The sequence below is a fragment of the Lytechinus pictus genome, chromosome 5 (assembly GCF_037042905.1).
Source record: "Lytechinus pictus isolate F3 Inbred chromosome 5, Lp3.0, whole genome shotgun sequence".
NCBI classification, from domain to species: domain Eukaryota; kingdom Metazoa; phylum Echinodermata; class Echinoidea; order Temnopleuroida; family Toxopneustidae; genus Lytechinus; species Lytechinus pictus.
This window is the reverse complement of record NC_087249.1, coordinates 24,950,577-24,963,829: the sequence shown is the minus strand read 5'-3', so window position 1 is coordinate 24,963,829 and position 13,253 is coordinate 24,950,577.

The following is a 13,253-nucleotide window of genomic DNA, read 5'->3' as shown; positions in this document are numbered from 1 at the left end:
ATTAGTTTCAGCAAAATAATATTTACTTAGCAAAAATACAATTGGAGGAGAGTTGCATGGGAGGAAGAATGTTGTAAACGCAATCTATCATCCATTAATCTATTTTTGTTTCTATATATATTTTTCTGAATATTTTCTGCTGTTTAATGAGTCTACTTCCTACTTATGCCTTCTTAGGTATTCATTTTACCTACAGTATGCATTATAGAGCAGCTGCTGTAGTACTAGTACTTTAAATATTCAAATAGATCTATTTAAACATCTGAGTTGGCATGCATGCAGGTGGGCTGAAGTCTTAGAGGAATGAATATTAATGAAAGTATTACATGCTACTATACAATGTAGTCAATAATGATATAGAAAAAACATACTGTAAGTATATGGATATCTGAATTTTAAATGGGATGTCAAGATAAATGCATTGCTATGCCATGTTGAGAGGAGTGTGTACGTTAGCTTGTTTGAAATTAAGAATAAATTTCTTTTTGAGACATTGTGCTAACTTAACCTATTTACAGAAAGATGAGAAAAACAGCTGAATCTGGAAAATCAAACGTGCAATAAAATATAATCAAATCTGAAATGGACCAATCACTTATTTTTTCTGTAGACCTGTTCATATTGTTTGATTTTTAGTAGTAATGTTGAATATTTCTGATCGGATATCACAATAAGTTTACAGGGACACCAGCATCCAGCAAAAATGTACACATGTGTATTAAATTGTAGCAACTTTGTGGAGAATGTAGATTATTCAACATTGCGTTTGTTTCTTGTTACCTACTATAGTGACAGAATATGTTTACACTGTTGCAACTGTACTTCAACTACATTTTCAAACAAGACTGAAGTGAGTGATGATACATGCAATCTCCCACATGATAACTTTAATCTACCTGACGCATCACCATCCGTTAATCTATGGGGCACAAAGGGCGTGCAGGTGTTTGACCTAGCTGTAAATGGCTACTGCCATACGTCACATTGCGTAAACCAATCCCTTGAAATCATCACTTTCAATTCATCGGCGGCCATCCGAAACGTAGTAACACACATACGATGGTGTAAATCCATTTCAGAGAAAATCGACTTCAAAGTTTACTAAATTTTCACACTTAGTTCCCGAGCCTCACAATATATTCATTGCTAGAAAAATACATGGTTGGAAAGACCAAGACAATTGCTAGACATTGGTATCCTTATTTTTTTACACAAAAGCAAGGATCAGAAGAAATATCACAAAAGAGCTCCATGCTTGTAATTTCAGTTTTAGCAGTTAAGATTTCCCCTGTACAAAAATGCCATAGGGGAATACAACAACCCTGACCGCGATTTCAATGCACATGGTCAGTCAAAACGTTGTATCGCTTTTCATGTGCAAAGGCAATGCAGTGCCGATGGCCGATACAACGGTTTAGCTGACCGCGCGCATTGAAATAGTGGTCAGTCAAAACGTTGTATCGCTCTGCTTCAGTACACGTTTCCTATGGGATTTGCGCATTTTATTAAAAATTTGTATGGCATCGCCGTGAAAATCCCCTCATATCTCAGAAACTAAAATAAACTGGTGCTTAGAAATTTAGTTATGAATAGAAAAGGACTTGTACTTTCACTTTCTGCAAACATCTAAAAATTGATTGTTTTTTACCAAAACTGACTGATACGACGGTTCGGATGAACGCCAATGAATTGTCTGCTTTCTGCAATTTAAAGCACAAAATAATGTGGCATAGCCAGTAATGGGAAAACAGAGATCTTGAAATAATAATCATAAGTAGTCAACCAGATTATGTCATTTTTGGAGATCTCAATAAAATGTAAGACATTGTTTGGAGTTATCAAACCTGTCTTTTGAAATCATTTTGTGGTATTTAATATTTTCATTAGCCTTTCTTAACTCATTAGAGATACTTTAATACACAAGGTGCCACATGTATGCAAGAATACAATCCTATGTCTGATGTTACGATGAAGCTAGCTCTTATATCTTGATAGATTTACTGAGATGTTGTAATCTCCGAGCTCTATCGGCAATTGTTGCTATCGATCGCCTCAATTAAACCGCTCTACTGTCATGAGTACAGTTCTAGCAAACTTCTAAGCTTCTTTGAGTGTTGCTGACATTACCGCCCAGTATGTATTTTAATCAAAGCAAACCCAATGTGTATTGTTAGTTATACAAAAGGGCAATTCCATAAAATAATCAACCTTTTTGTACGTCCAACCCCCATTTTTCTCAGGTCTTACTTCACTTTACAAACTGACCAAGTCATGGACCCTTGAGAACATTACTGACTGTCAAACGAACAAGAAATCAGAGACAGAAAATTTTATGAAGTCCCACATATAGGGGGTCGGACGTACATATTTTATGGAATTGCCCAAAATGTAAAGATGATGACAATGTTTCGGCAACTGACTGCTAAAAGTGACATTGACATCATATGGTTCTTAAAAATCCCCTTTGTGAGAATTCCTGTGATATTTTTTATTTATCAAGGTGATATTTTCATCAAACACTTTATATTCCCCAAATCCACTTTCAAGTCAATTTCATCTTTTTTTGCATGTTTCAAAGGTCAACCCTTGTGTCGATGAATTTTAAAACCTTTTTTTTAATGAACCTTGAATAGAATTTAATTGAATGGAATATGTTTGTTAAGTTTTGTAAATATTTTTACCTGTTTGTGATGTCACCATTATAATTATGCTTTGGCTTTACCATAAGTGACCGTTTGAGAACACAAGTGATATTTTAAAAGTTAGTATTTAAATTGATAATTCTTATATTTTGAAATAAATCATAACTATAGTTCAAGAAGCATTAAATTCTACTGTCCACGTATAGAACTGACAAGAGCACATGCATACAAAAATCCTCCTCCTTCACTCGATCTCTCTTTCGCACGCATTGAGTACGTAGTGTCAACCGAGCATTGAGATGCTTTGGTGAATGTGACATAATGGTGGTGGATTGATGAGAGGCTGAGAAAGTGTTGTATTTGGTGTGAGGGGGTAACATGACTCGCTACGTGAGCTGAATACTGTGATTTAAAAGAGGAGAACATAGAGTGTGCTTCATGCTGAAGAGCTATCGCCACCAAAAAATGTAAATTTAGCATGCAGTTCTGACTTTCAGTGGGAATCCATCCGATGAAGCAGATTTGTTTTCTGTAGTGTCTTTACACCATCACCATTTTATATAGTCTCAATAAGTAAAAAAAAAAATCATATATTGACTGGCCTTGAGGGGAACATCAAATATGTCGCCTGCAACACAATCATTTTGGCCCAAGTTTTTAGACGAGGGCAATATGGTTCTTTTAAGGGAAACATATTTGATGTTTCCCAAAAGAAGAGCCAGTCATTATTATTATTATTACCTAAGCCTGCATAATGTGTAATTTAAGCTCTTATTTGGAACAATTTATATGCCTGTTTGCTTATCACTACTATTGATTTCAGGTTATTAACAAACTTAGCGAAGTAACCCTTAATAAGCAATTGTGACGTAAATCATGATCTTGCAGTCGCACATCAAGCATGGCGCGCACATACACTCAACGCGTATAAATCTTGCGCTTGGTTTTTGTATGCGCTGGCCGCGCCGCGCATTATCTAAATGTGTTGGTTCGTAAACTGGTTCCAGCCAGATTTCTGAAATACTGAAATTAGCGATCAAATTTGGCTCCTACTGCGCAAGCGCACTAGCAGAAATATGGCCAATAGTGCCCTCTGTTTTGTACAGGATTCCTATGGGCAAAGCCCGGGTAGGGCAACATGGCTAATGTTTACCTGGTTGGTCTCGGATTGAAAGAAGCGAGCAAAATATGACTTATTTATCTCCTAAAATGCCTTGTATAGGTAATAATTATATTATATTGGATGGCTCAGAATGGAATACAAGAAATATTCCAAGAGTTCGGGAAAATATTCCACAAATTGCAGATGAGTGGAATATTGGCCCTAACGAGTAGAATATTTCTGGTATTTCATGAAATACGCCATCCAATATAATTATTATCATCTATCCCACCCCACCCCCCCCCAAAAAAAAAAGAGGGAGAAATTTGATTTAACAAGTCATATCACTTTAATATCACATTATGCCATTATCACTTCGTAGGATCAATTTTGGTCGTTGACATGCGACTTGCATGTAGTTCATTATGACGTCATGGAGCGTAGTTGTGCTCTATGCTGCGCATTGCATTGCTTTCATTGTTGTATCCGTTGTATATTTCACACATTCGCGCCTGCGCCCTAAACTGTTGAATAAGCTCTCATATTCAATGGCAAATTTTGTACAGGAGCCTATGGGACATTCGTCGGATTTTGGTCCTTTTTAGGGATATATACGCTCTGATACTGCACGGGCAATTGATGCAGACCAAAATACACGTTTTTAATGCATCGCTAGAACACTCTATACAGTGCGTCCCACAAAAAATGAAACCGAGATTTAGCAATGATTTATCATAACTTAATCATAAATACAATAGACAAATGACCTACCAATGTAAAGCTTAGAATCTCCTCTTTCATCTGATATTACTTATATTATTCCTCATTCATGCATGAGTGAGCAAAAAGAATTTGAAGAAAGGATACCAAAAACTCATTTGGCGGGGGGTATCTAAATTTCAAAAAGAAAATCACATGCTTAAAAAGTTCAATATCTGCTCTTTTATTTGATACCTTAATCACAGAAAATGGTCAAGAAGTAAAAAAGTTATGTTCCCTCGAAACAATGCTTGTATTTCCATAATTTCATTAAATAAACGTGTTTTCACCGGTTTCCCCACAGAAGCTTTCGCAAGGTTAACAAAAGTCTTAATGCATGGCTGATCGTCAACAAAACGGAGTTTCGAGTGAGTGTGAACGCTAGCCTGTAAAACCTCTTCATCTTATGAAATTATTGAAATTCGAGCCTTATTTCAAATAACCAGAACTTTGTAATTTCTTGACCATTTTCTGTAATTGAGGTATCAAATTGAAGAGCAGATATTGAACTTTTTAAAAATGTGGTTTTCCTTTTGAAACCCAGATACAGCCCGCCAAGTGACTTGTTGGTATTCCCTCTTCAAATTGTCTTTGCTCACTCATGCGTGAATGAGAAGTAATCTTAGTAATTTCAGATGAAAGAGGAGATTATAAGCTTTACAATAGTAGGTCACTTGTCTATTGTATTTGTGATTAAGTTATGATAAATCTCGGTTTCGTTTTTTGTGGGACACACTGTATAGATGATAATGTGAAATATTGAACAGCATGCAAAGTGGTAGTTATTGATAGGATCAAGAGTCAGTAGATGTAGGTGTGGCAACAACACAAGTGGTAATGGTAACAGTGGTAAAACAGTGGCAACAACCACATATTTTGCATCTTGTAGCCATTTTTTTCTTCAGCTATTCAAGATAATTCTACACCATAATTTCCAATTCCCTTTTTTTTTGGAAAAGCTATTTACAGAAAAATCATTTGACATTCAGTTATAGAAAAAAAAGGCATCAGTAAGTAATCTTTGGAGTGGTACCATTTCTGTCTTATGAAGTATGTATAGGTCCATACAAATGCATTTGGTCCGATCAAATATTTTGTTTGATCAAATATTTTGTTTCAGCAATTTTATTCAAATGTAATGAAAAGTAATGATCATTGAAAAACCTCATCATTCCTCCCAATAAAGTCGTATCTCGTTCACCCATCCCTATTGAACGGGTCTCATTTTTTGTGTCGCTTCGCAGAATTCTCATCACGGTGGACCTGCAAAGATATTGATTCTGTTTGGTCTGTGGGTAAAGGGCAGGCACATACAGTGGTAGATTGGAGCGAAAAGCACCAGAATCAAATAACCGTCCCCTTTTGATCAAATTTCCCCTCCTTGTTACCGCAGGCTATTCCTGAAACAGTTGCTGATGCAGTCCCAAGGTTTTTCCCTCGGCTTGATGAATTGGCTTTTCTTACCTTGTCATGCATGTATGTTCTTTGTCAATATTTCATTGGCTATATATGCATTTGTGTACTTTTTAGTACCATGCACTGCGTATATTGGTCTCGAGTTGATGTGTTAGGTAGGTCCTTTTTTGTTATTGTTCGACTGATTTTTTTTTTTCATTGGTAATGCAATTTGATTGATTTTGAGTAAATGTGTTTGGTTTTTGTCTGGCTCTGAAATCTGAATGTATTTCCATCTTTGTCTTTTAGTCCCCAATGTCCAGGTTTCCACTTTATATCTTACCCTTTAACATGTTTTCAGATGTTTTTGCCTTTGATTTATTCCTTTTTTTCCATTGTAGTGTTTTATCCCCTCTACAAAACTGAATTGTACAAAAACATAGATTCCTAAAATGTATTAGTACTGTGTGCACTGAGTAAAGATGATAAAAAAAGTATAGTTGAAAATGAGATCAAAACTAACTTGCCAATTCAATAGGCCTACAGTTTGGTTATTCATTGTTAATGGCTTTACCAGTTGAAATGATTTTTTCCTGAAAATTTATCTGCATATGTTATCAACTTTCATTGTTGTTGAAAATCATAAAAATTATTTGATGATATGACATTTGAAATCAAGTCAAATAAAATTGAAGACTACAATGGAAGTGGCAGATAAATGAAGCTATTTGTTTGGAATTCATAAGAAGTTCCTAAATCATTTTGCCTGTATTGCAGTGATTTAAAATGCATGGTTTTACATTTCACAATTTATTGCTTGTATAGATTGCTTGTAAGTGAATTTTCTTGCATAGTCCATGTGAGGTATAAGAGGGCACTGCAGTAAGGTCTAATTCTCTCCTGACATGCAGGCTGACAGACATGTCTATTAATTCTATAATCATTTGTAGATAGTACCATATGCATTAAGCACTGCTGGTGTCATTTGGAAAATAGAGTCTTTGAAAATTTGTCATTTGCTGCTTTTCAACAGGAGAAGGGGTGGTTATAGTAGACTGTCAACCCGAGATCGGTAAAGTATCCTTGCCTTTCAACCATACACTAACGTCTAACATTTTAATAAGATAGATCTCTGACTAACACATTGCATGTCAAGCATCATTCACATTTGCACGAACGCCTTCTTGAGGCATTGATCAGCTTCCTGCACGTTTGTCATTGCCTGAACGGACCTCAGAAGCATTAAATTGAATCCCAACATTTGCCTGGCAAGCGAGATGACCTATTTCTTTGAGACATGGACAATAGGTTGGCATGATCCCTCACCAAATAAACCCTCCTCTTTCATTTCTATTTCTTCTTCTCTGACTCCTGATATGTATCTTTCCTTTTTTCATTCTACACAACTATAACCCTCTTTATCTGTCTATGTTTTCTTTCCTGTCTTCCTTTTTTCTCCTCTCTCTCTTTTGCCTTTTTCTTTATATTTTTCATTCTATTTCTCTTTCTCCCCCTCTCTCTATCCCACTCTCTCTTCTTTTGACATCTCTGTATGCTCTTTCTTTTTCTCTCCTTTCTCGTCTTTCAATTTATTTCAGTTCTCTTTCTTAGAGCTTCTTCTGAAATTTTTTGGATTCCAACTTTTCTTTCTATTCTCCTTACTTTATGTTCCCTCTCCCCTGCTCTCTCCTATTTAATGTCATCTTTTCTTTTCACCTCTCTTTTATTTTCAACATGTTTCTGCTACTTTAGTTGATCACATGATTACTAACTGCCCTGATAAGATAAAAAAATGTAAATTCTTGCCAAACTATTTAATTTTATGATCTTTTCTTATTAGTAACAACATATATCATGTCATTTTTGTTATTTTGTTTGATTTACTGTATATGTTATGCCTCTTTCATATGTGTTTACTTTTACTTTGTATTGTATATGGACCCCATGGAAGAACAGTATAGTCATGTCGACTAAACTGAAAATGGGCTATCCATCTGTTTTGCTTTTTTGTGTTTTTATAGGGAAAATAAATACTATACTATACTATACTATACTATACAACATCAGACTACCCCTCTACATGATTTTCCATTCTTATTAGGATGCCCTTCTTACCAAAAGCAAAACTGAATAGAAATTCTTTCCCATTTTTACAAATCTGAGCAAAATCAAAGATGATTTTCTGAATGATGATGATGAATTTCAATGGCCACATCCAATAATATCATCAGACAATGAGATTGAATTTATTAATAAAGAAGCAGCATTTTTGTGCATGCAAACATGGACTTGTCAAGGATACGTGCACCATCTGATGTTGTTTTGTAGCTTTCGGATGATGGGTAACTTTTGATAAAAATGTAGAATTGTCAGTCCTCATTTCAAGGCAAGAAATAGAAAGCTGCAGCTAAAATGATAAATTCAAGAAACATAGATCTAAAAGATATCAAATTGGAATTCATTACTTATTGAAAGAGTCATATGCAAAATAGTGTCTTACTGGTTTATGAAAGACAACGTGGTCCATGAATAAAATGACCATATAAGTATATTATGTCAGAATGCATTATTGCAGCTAACAAAAGAATTGATTATAAAATCATTTATTGAATATGCTAGTTACGAACTAATCTTGTGTGATTTGATAATAGTTCATAACTTGGCTAGAAGTGCATGATGGCTTCTTTGCTACTAACTATAACACATTCTGTGATATGATAAGAACTATTCAGAAGTCATAAGATTGATCTCTAATCGCTCATGTAGCATTTTATAAATTTTAGACAAAATGCACATTGAATAAAGATAGTTCTTATGAAGCTGACGCATACTAACCACTTTTTAAACTAATTTCTAAATAGAGAGTTTGTTTCTTCTGAAAAAAATTATATATATTTATCATTTCTAAGAATGTAGATAGTGGAGATCATACATGTATATTTATTTATTAACTGACTAAAGCTGCAAGGAAATTAATTACTAACAAGTAACAAACAATTTTAACTGTGAAATATAAATTGATTAACCAGTCACAATCAACATGAAGTGAGATGAAATTTTGACATGAATCATCATGTGTATCTCGTAAATTGCATGTCACTTTCTATGTGAGATTTCTCAACAAGTATTGCTTAATAAACACCTTAAACTACTAATTTAGCTATACAGAACTATTTATTCTGTTCATCTCCTTGAATACACTTTAATACCAGTTCTGTGAAGAAGAGAAAAGAAAACAAAAAGCACTAGATTAGATCATACATCTTAATTTATATTTAATTTAATTTCAGAGATTTACAACTTCTTTTGGTTTATTTAGAATTAATGTTTCCTCCCAAATATTATTTACATGTATAGAGTCCACATTTTATTTTACTATGGGTTCCGGGGGTTTCAAAGTTTTTTGTGTTAATTTGATGAATTCTACAATTAAATGTGAAAGGGCCTCTTGGAACATTGGTTTATGTACAGCATCATGTAGGGGCCGTGGAACGGTTTTCAGTGTGGGGGGGGGCTGACCATGCAAAAAAATCACAATCCTATGGTCTTTTTCCGTTTTTGTACATGGTTTTGGAAAAAAGTGGGGGGGGGGGGCTCATCCCAACCCCCCCACCCCCCCCCCCTCCGGCAGCCCCTGTCATGCATTGAGAGACAGGTGTGCTCCAGATTCTTTCAGACAAGATTGAATTAGATCATCAGCAAGCATCATTAATCTTTATTCTCATCTCTATTCAAATGTGAAGGAGAAATTGTTAGAAATAGGATTTACATTAGATTGGTTATCATGCATGCAGTAAAGCTCGTGAATGGTCCAGGTTTATGTACATGTATATCCTGAATTTTGTAAGAATTTTATTTGTCATCACTTATTTTGAAAAAAATCTATCATGTTCATGTATATCAATATCTCAAAAATGTTATAAGTTAATTATGATAATTAGAATAAAAGAAATTAATATGTAAATATTGATGATAATACTGCTAATAATCTGCTTTATAGTGCGTAATATTATGATAAGAATGTGACTCTGTGTTCATGTTTAGCAAAAATATCCGTTTCATAAGAATTAGAAAAATATTATATTGCTAGTAGGTTCTTAGGTTATTATTGTTGAAATTTGATTTGGTTATTTATGAAATATTATGAAAACTTATTTTTTAGTTTGTTAAATGCTTGAATATTATTACATTATCTTGCTTTACATGCACTTTCTCAAAGTAAATAGCAAAAAATTCTGCCCGGGTAAAGACAGTTCATTACTTAAAACAAATAATGGAAGAATGCATTACTTTTCATAACTCTAAAGCCTTGAATAGTCTTTTGGTGTTTTTTGATGGAACCGCAGAGAGAAGAGTAGACAGTAATTGTTATGGATACAGCTACTTAAGCTTTTATAATCCAAGGAAGACATGATTTGAATGGCAGCCTGGCCAATTATTTCACTTGACATTGAAGTGTAATCATCCTCAAAACCAAGGCAAGCATTCATAATGTGATCAATGAAAAACATTGGAAGATAAGTGTAACATGTGGTGTATTATTTAGCAAGCTGTATCTTGAAAAAAAAAAAGCTTACCGCTAGTAATCATTTTAAAAGTGTTCAATGGTAATTGATTAAATGATATTTGAATAAAAAATCGGAAAATAATTTCAACCCTTTTTTGTGTGTACTGTAAGTTGACTTCAGCTTTTTGTTGGTGAAAAATGTAGTCTTTCGTCATTAGTGATATGATTATTAATGTTTATGGGTTGACCTGCTTTATGCATATTTCTTTATGCTGTGCTTGAATAAAGAATGGTATCTCTTTATTTTCATTTTAATAACCTGTATCACACCGACTAGACCTATATTTATACAGAAATTTTGAAAAATTTAAGCGCTTCCATGGTATCTCTCTCTCTTTCCTTCCTTTCTTTTTCTTCTACCTATTTTAAGTGCATTCAGGGTATAGTTTACGGTGTTCATGGATGGTGTTTAGATATAGATGGAAATGATCTTTACCAATATCAAACACACATGGGTGGGGGCTCTTTGAAGGATAGAAACTAGATAGACAGATAGATAGACAGATAGATAGATAGATATATAGATAGATAGATAGATAGATAGATAGATAGATAGATAGATAGATAGATAGATAGATAGATAGACAGATAGATAGATAGATAGATAGAGATAGATAGATAGACAGACAGATAGATAGATAGACAGATAGACAGATAGATAGATAGATAGATAGATAAATAGATAGATAGATAGATAGACAGATAGATAGATGAATAGATAGATAGATAGATAGATAGATAAATTGTATTTATTGTGATAAAAATTCAATTAGCAGCCAAAGGCTGAATTACATGAATATGTACAGAGTAAAATTTCAGTAAACAAACAAGCAAAATAGTAAAAAACAACAACAAAGTATACCAATGTATAATATTGGAAAGGGGATACAAAAAGAAATGTATACAGAGGGAGAAGTAATGTCATATACAGAGGGAGAAGTAAAGTAATATACCTTTAACATAATGATCATTTTAATATAAATATATATTTAACCAATGTTGAATGAATAACAATAGATTAAAGAGTGGATTGTATGAAATAATACTTGCTTTCTTTTAGAAAAGAAACAAACGAAAGCTATTAATAAGGGTCAGATTGAAGGAGGAAAACAAGTATTCCACACAAAGGATTTCTAAATGAAACCGTAATCTGGGTTGGGATTGTTCTCGATATGCTAGCATTTCTTATGTCAAAACGAAATATTTTATGTAATTATGTAAGCCTGTTGGGACAGCTCATCTTTTTATTCTTGTTTTATCAGAAGCAACCTGATTCTCTTGATTCAGATGAGAATTTTTTTCAGAAAGCGAGGAAAAATTTAATCAAATGATGGAAAAATAGAACAGGGTCTTTTGATGGGGTAGATCTTCATGAAGATAGTCATGAATATTTACCCCAGATTTGAAGACTGGGTTTCACCTTATTCTGCAGTGCCATAAGAAGGAGGGGATGAACTAGATATTGACTTGGGAAACCTTTCACTCTGAGCTGTTGTGCTCCAGATTACCTTAATCCTCCAGTTTTCTCTAATATATCGTCCCCGAATCCATGAAGTGGCACACGCGACCATTGATGCGTGAAATCACTTTTCGAGATAAACGCAATTAAAGATTTTTACATTTTCAACTGCCCGTTGCTATACGATTGTGAAGTTTAACAGAATGAAAAATGCACATTTTATACCAAGAGCCAGGTATCTACTTGTGCCTTCCATATAAAAATTTACCAAATGAACATCAAATCTTGACATAGCAGTGATTCAAACACAAGCATGACAAGTGTTGTTTTGTGGAAAATATTACTTCAGCTTGCGTAGAAACGGCGCGCACCTGCGTGCCATTTCGTGGATTATTTTACAAAGGATTTTTAGGCTAGTGTCGGTTTTTTTCACCTTGATTATCTCATTATGAGAATTGGGTCCTAAATTTCTGTTAAATGATAGACCATAGCTATAGAATACTGAAACTGAGAGAAACTTAAAATTGACTTTTCACACGATTTTGGGATGTTGTGCCTCTTCGTGGATTCAGCAACAATATTCACATTCTATAATTTTCTTTGATTTAATATTAATATAATTTCGAGACATTTAGAATTGGAAGGTGCCAGCTTGAACAATCCAATGGTTCAGTTTGTGTACTCTTTACATATTCTGATGTAGGCCTATGTAATCCTGCATTCTTAAGGAGATAAAATTTTGGACACGTGTAAAGGTTTACCTTAAATAATAGCTTAATGTTCTTTGGAAGTACAGTTGGTCTGCTTCTGCTGAGTGATACAAGAAGTATTAGTGCTACAGGTAATCTCCAATCTTCATTTTTTTTGTTTTAAGTTGACCCATACAGCTTGTAAAGCAAATGTAGATTATCTTATCCTTTAGCAAAGACATTTCCAATCCTAGAAAGTTCCTCTAATCATAGATTATCTGATCCTTCAGCAAAGACATTTCCAATCCTAGAAGGTTCCTCTAACCATGAAATTTGTTGTAAAAGATAGGTTTAGCTCACAGCTGTATATATGCTTCCTTTCCTGTTCAAATCCAAATGTGCATCATTTTTTCTTTCGCACTCTTTAAAGGTCATTGGCCATGGTTCTCCAAGTGCTATTTGAAAGAGGACCAAATGCATTTTACTATATAAGAGTATACATTTGGAGTTGCCAATATTTCCCAGAGGTGTTTATAACCTGAAAGAAAGTTATATTTCCCAAGTGAGCGATATACCGTAATCCCAGTTTATCAACAATGTTTTCTTCCCTTGAGCGCTGGATCTTTTTCTGTTTGATGCA